The following is a 6,000-nucleotide window of genomic DNA, read 5'->3' as shown; positions in this document are numbered from 1 at the left end:
CTCAACCATGACATTTTCCGTTCTGTGTTACCTTCACTCTTTTCTTTAATCCGAGCCGTTGTCTTTGCCTATGGAATTAATGATCGGGTAGTTAGATACAGTAGATATAATATGTCAAGATAAGAAGGGATAAACAGATTCTCTCAGATATTTTATACCCGCTTATATATGGAACACTCAAATCATTCCCTAAGGAGATATCTCCTTATTTTTACATGTCATTTAGAAAATCATCAAAAAATTTGAAAAAAATTTTAGTAGGGTAGATCAATACTCCCTCCGTACTCGTAAAAAAAGTCGTTTTGGACAGCGACACGGTCTCCAAAACACAACTTTGACTTCTTTTTTCTATAAAAATATTTATTGAAAAGTGATATATGTATACTTTTATGAAAGTATTTTTCAAGGCAAATCTATTCATATAATTTTTACATTTTCAAACTCAATAACTTGAGAGTTATTCATGATTTATATTTCCAAGGTTTGACTTAAACATTGTCCTAAAAGACTTCCTTTATGAGTACGGAAGGAGTATGTGATATGTCATTTCACAAACATGCAAATTCAACTTATACAAGTATAAACAAAAATAACAAATTTGATTATGAATAGAACGCGTAATTCATTGTTAAATTTGTTATTTTTTTGTTTCGAATTGTATAAGTCGAATTTTAAGTCGCATGTTTACGAGAAGATAAATCATATATTGATCTATCTTGACAAATTTCTACATTTTTTTAATATTTTATGATGACAAGCATAAAACGAGGGGATGTCCTTTCGAGGGATAAAAATCCACTTCCCGTGTATATATATATGTATCTCCCGAAATTACTGAGCACAGTTACCGCCGGCAACGACGACATCTCGATCGTACCTGCCTGCGATGGAGCCCGTAGCCAAGCGCCGCCGTCGACGCCAACGCCACCGTAGCGGCGGACGATCAACATCCACCACCGGCGGCGAGGACCGGCTAGGCGCCCTTCCGGACGACCTCCTCCACGCCGTCATGTCCTTCGTGGCGGCCCGGGAGGTCGTGCGGACGTGCGTGCTCTCCAAGCGGTGGAGGCACCTGTGGCGCTCGGCGCCGTTCCTCAACCTCGACGGCGCGGAGTTCATGCCCCTCCTCGGTGGCGGCTCTCCCGGCTAGTGGGAGAGGATGGACGCCTTCGTCACCACCCTGCTCAGGCTCAGATCCCGCGACGAGACGGCCGTGGACTCGTTCCGCCTCTTCGTGGATCACCTCGGCGCCGCCCGGCGTGAATCCGTCGAGAGATGGGTCCGCGCCGCCGCCGGGCTCCGGCCACGGTGCTCGAGATCAACGTCGTCACCCCCTCGTATCCCCCCGGCCACTACGACGGCTACACCATGCCGGATCTGATCATCACCTCCCGCGCATGGCGGCGCCTCACGAGATTGCACCTGTCCCACGCGTGGCTGGACGGCGGCTTCGGCGAGCAGCTCGGCGACGGCTGCCCTCTCCTCGAGGACCTGGCGCTCCGCAGGTGCGCCATGGCGCCGGGGTTCCGCCGCATCCGGTGCGGCTCGCTGAGGACGCTCGTGCTCCACTACACGGGCTGTGGTGGCGGCGACGCCGGCGGCGGCGACGAGGAGGAGGAGGAGGAGACGCTGGTGATCAGCGCGCCGCGCCTCGCCTCCGTGCGCGTGAAGATCACGTCGTACGCGTGCAGGCATGGCGTTTCGTTCGATGGCTCCACGGCGGATTCGCTCGTGGAGGCGTCGATCAGGGTGGGGCGGCGGCGGCGGCGGCGCGCGTTGCCGACGGGGGTTGAAGCCGTGCTTCTCGCCGGCATGGTAAATGTGACGACCTTGAGCTCGAAGGTATACAGGCAAAGGTAAGGCGCCCCTAGTTTGCTGGAATTATGGAAGTACTACTTTAATTTGCCTTTACAAAAGTGTTTATGTTCCATGTATGATTTGGGCTCTGTTTGTCCCGGCTCCAAATTTTTTTAAGCTATGTTTTATTAATCACAGTCCCAAAATGTCCTCCAACTTTTTTTTAACCTATGTTTTCTTAGTCCCAAAATAATATCTTGAAAGGCGGGAATTAAATTTTTGAAATATGTATGGAAATACACATTGCCCATGGGTTGAAGTCGGGCCACTGCTCCGTAAGTGCAGCGGGAAAGGAGTGAAAGTGACGACAGGGACGGTCCAGCAAATTGGTCACGCTCAACCGCACGTGTTCCTACGGATTGGTCACGCGAGACCGACCGCCTCCATGCCACATTCATGACAGCGCGTATGTGCTGCGCAGGACCAATGCGGTCGCGTGTGTTTGCTCCGCGCCACCACCCCCTCCCCTCAGTCCCACATCTTCCAGCATCGCTGGTGGTATGGCCCCAACTCGCAGGAAATGCATATTTTCGTAAATATTTTAAAAACATGTGTGTATGCAAAATTATGAAAAATAATGTTACTTTAAATTTTAATTCGTAAAGTTGGAGCTGTTAATATATTAGGTTTTTAGAATGGCATTTTGTTAAAATTTTACATCAAAAAGAGAATCATCTATAGTCGACTTAATGACCAACTCATACAATAGTTACCTATAAACATATACTATATAACTAATATCTGGTCTCATCTGTCATACACACATACACCTTAAAGTTAGTACTACAGCCGGTTACAAATCTGGCCCACTACTATTCTCATAACTAATATCTGGTCCTATCTGTCATACACACATACACCTTAAAGTCAGTACTATTTACAAATCTAGCCCACTACTATTTTCTCTTATCTTTTATCTCCTCGAAATATGTTTATAGCTGGTTTATAGCCTGCTATTCTACCTGTTCCGAGGAGTCGAAAAAAAATACACGAATTACCCATCCACGTATCTACAGTTCTACACTGTTGCCGTTATCCCCTTCTCTTCCAAATTTCTCGCCCCCAAAACCCTCTCCTCTGCACAGCTCCTTGCCGCACGTGCCACGCGCCCGTGCAGAACTGCAGGACTTCCGCCATGGAGCCCGTCGCCAAGCGGCCGTCCCGTGCGGGCGGAGGCGGGTCCGCCGCCGGCGATCGGCTGAGCGCCCTGCCGGATGGCCTCCTCCACGCCGTCATGTCCTTCCTCCCCGCGCCCGGCAAGCCGTGCAGACCTGCGTGCTCTCCAAGAGGTGGGTACACCTCTGGCGCTCCATGCCTTGCCTCAACCTCCAAACCCCGGGAGTTCCCGGGATCCATCGAGTATTGGGGACCCAACGAGAAATGGGGGAAAGTGCTGGATTTCACCACCAACCTTCTGATGTTTCACCATATGCTCCCTCTCTAGACGCGTTCCGGATTGATACAGGAATGGATCTGATGAACCCTGGCCATTTTCGGCATGTCGATCGATGGATCCGTGGTGGCATGAAGTACTGTCCACAAGTGGTAGACATCCATGTTGGTATCTGCCTCAAGTATGAACTGCCCCATCTAGGATCCTCGAGCTCCTGTCGTCTCAAGAGGTTGCGCCTTCCTGAGAGCTGAGAACTTTTACGGTACAATATACTACCCATATATACTGGCAGTATATAAAAGGGCATATTAGGAATTTGATAGAAAAATAAAACAACACTTTAGTAATTTTTGGTTCAAATTGAATCTAATTGAGAGTACCTGATCCTGGATCTTATCGTGCACTAGGGGAGGAGCATACTGAGCGTCATTTGATGACAAAACACATGACGATAGCACGATTTAACGATAGTATAACGAAGAAAAGACAAAATTACCCTTTCAAAGTTTATACTGCAATCTAATTAAATAAAAAATTAAATCAATCTACACCGTTAGATCATATATACTAGCAGTATATTGTACCGTAAAAATCCTCTTCTTCTGTGGCTTTGGATAGTCGTTTCGCGGAGCACCTACGCGCTGGCTGCCCTGTTCTGGAATACCTGGAGCTCGCTTACTGCCGCACTGAGTTTAGCCACATTCGATCTGGCACGTTGAAGAACTTGGCTATTGAATATTGCTCATCTCGCTCCATACATAGCTTGGTTATCATTGCTCCTCGTCCCTGCGTCTACTCATTCGGGTTAGGGATGGTACTGTTTCATTGTATGGGGTGAATTCCCTTGTGGAGGCATCGATTGATGTAAGTAACTGTCAAATGTCGCCAAGCGGCGAGGCCATGCTTCTCGGTGCCCTGTTCAGTGCCACCAATTTGGAGTTGAAGGGTACTCGGGCAATGGTAAGCCTTCCTTATGGGAGATCTTATCTCGTGTGTGTGTATAAGAAGTGAAATTCTATGATTTCGTTGTTTTAACGACCTGCTGCCCTAAGTTTTGAAATCTTGTATTTCAGGCAATACTGGATGAGGAATTGGATAAATTCCCATTATTCAACAACCTGAGAAACTTGTCACTACACTGTTGTCTTCGAGACAAAGGTAATTTGAGTGACAGATTCAAGGCTCTTGGAAGATTACTACAAAAGTCTCTTAATTTGGAGAAGCTTACTTTGCAGGATTTCTGGGTATGACTTTGGTCTTTAGCTACTTTGTGTTTGTGTTTCTTTTCTTTACCTTTCTGAACTTACAAATTCTTATGCCTACCAAAGTTTTTAGGGGGCTCTGAGACTGAGAGGGCAAAGCAAAAGACCAGTACCTGTGTGCCTCTCAAAAATCAGGATCAAGTGTCTTTCCAATGTCAGAAGTTGAAGTTGATTGAAATCAAATATAACAATGAACTTCGCTGTGATCACCAACTGTTTCAACTTATGTGGGCTTTCTGGAGAAACCTAAAGAAGACTAGGATCGTTCTTACCAAAATATAGAGAAGCCCCTGGTATGGTACTTTCACGAGTGATTCTCTTCCCTATACACTCCTGAAGTTTGGCATATGCAATGCCATTTTTGGTTCTGCTTGTTGATGGAGTAGAACCATCTATTATCAACTCTCTTCTAAATGATATATGTATTTGCGCTATTAATAGAGGCATAGCAGTGTGGTAAACTACTTTTTGTTGAACGTAGTAGCGGCATAGAAGACAGTTGGATGTAACAACAAACAAGTAACTGATGATTTCAATTTATGGAACCAGTAGTATCAAGTAGCAACTAAATGTTATCTTTATGTTGCATATATGCCCACCACCTTTACAAGTAACTGACTGTTTGTTTTCGATCAAGGGAAGTGGCAGCAATCTACTGGGCATTTGGATATTGTCAGTTATGGTGTAAATGTGTCATTCTGTCTGTAACTAGTGGTGTTTGTAGTGCTTATATCTCATTACAAAATTGCATAAATCCCATACTTCTTCAGGCATCATGGTGCAGAAATACAAGTTCTGTTCTAGGAAAAATTCAGGTGCTCGTGTTGCTTCTGTTTATCCCCATCCTTTTACATGTTGCATCAGACTTAAATTAATTTGGTATTCCATGCACATATGACACATTCGGTTATTATTTTCTAGGTTTGATAACTAATAAACTGATGCAATATCCACTTTTTTAAGAAATAATTTTGTGTATGTCAATATCAGAAGTTAAGTCCATTAAACAAAAGACCCTGAAATCAACCACAAACAAACTATTCGTACTTTTAGACATATTTGACTTCTCCAAATATTGCAGGCAAAATCTATCCTATTAGCAAATCTCTTTCCCCAATGAGATATTATGTATGGAGTAGCTGCATGAGTTGGCAATTTTTGGCATGAAACAAAAACAGTTGGCTACTCCGATTACACTTTCGGTTAACATTTAAAAAATTGGTAATTTTCTACTACCTCCATCCCAAAATAATTGTAATTCTATGTTGTTTAGCATATATTAAGGTTCGATAAGAAAGACTATGGTGCCCTTCATTAAATGGTGTTTATGTGAGAGTGGAAAGATGGATGAGGGTAAAATAGGGAGAAATTTGAATAAGAGATGATTGATGGGGCAATTAGTACTCTAGAATTACTATTATTTTGGGACAAATTTTAAATCCTAGAAATATAATTATTTTGGGACGGAGGTAGTAGATTATACTTTCG

At 44.5% G+C, this 6,000-nt stretch overlaps 1 pseudogene; it reads left to right on the top strand.

Annotated features, from left to right (window-relative positions):
- The first annotated feature begins 2,752 nt into the window (after positions 1-2,752).
- On the top strand, positions 2,753-5,317 carry LOC107280715 (MEIOTIC F-BOX protein MOF-like; annotated as a pseudogene).
- The last annotated feature ends 683 nt before the right edge of the window (positions 5,318-6,000 follow it).

This window comes from Oryza sativa, chromosome 4, assembly GCF_034140825.1.
Source record: "Oryza sativa Japonica Group chromosome 4, ASM3414082v1".
In the NCBI taxonomy this organism is placed as follows: Eukaryota; Viridiplantae; Streptophyta; class Magnoliopsida; order Poales; family Poaceae; genus Oryza; species Oryza sativa.
The sequence above is the reverse complement of the archived record's forward strand: the minus strand, read 5'-3'. Positions and strand labels throughout refer to the sequence as shown.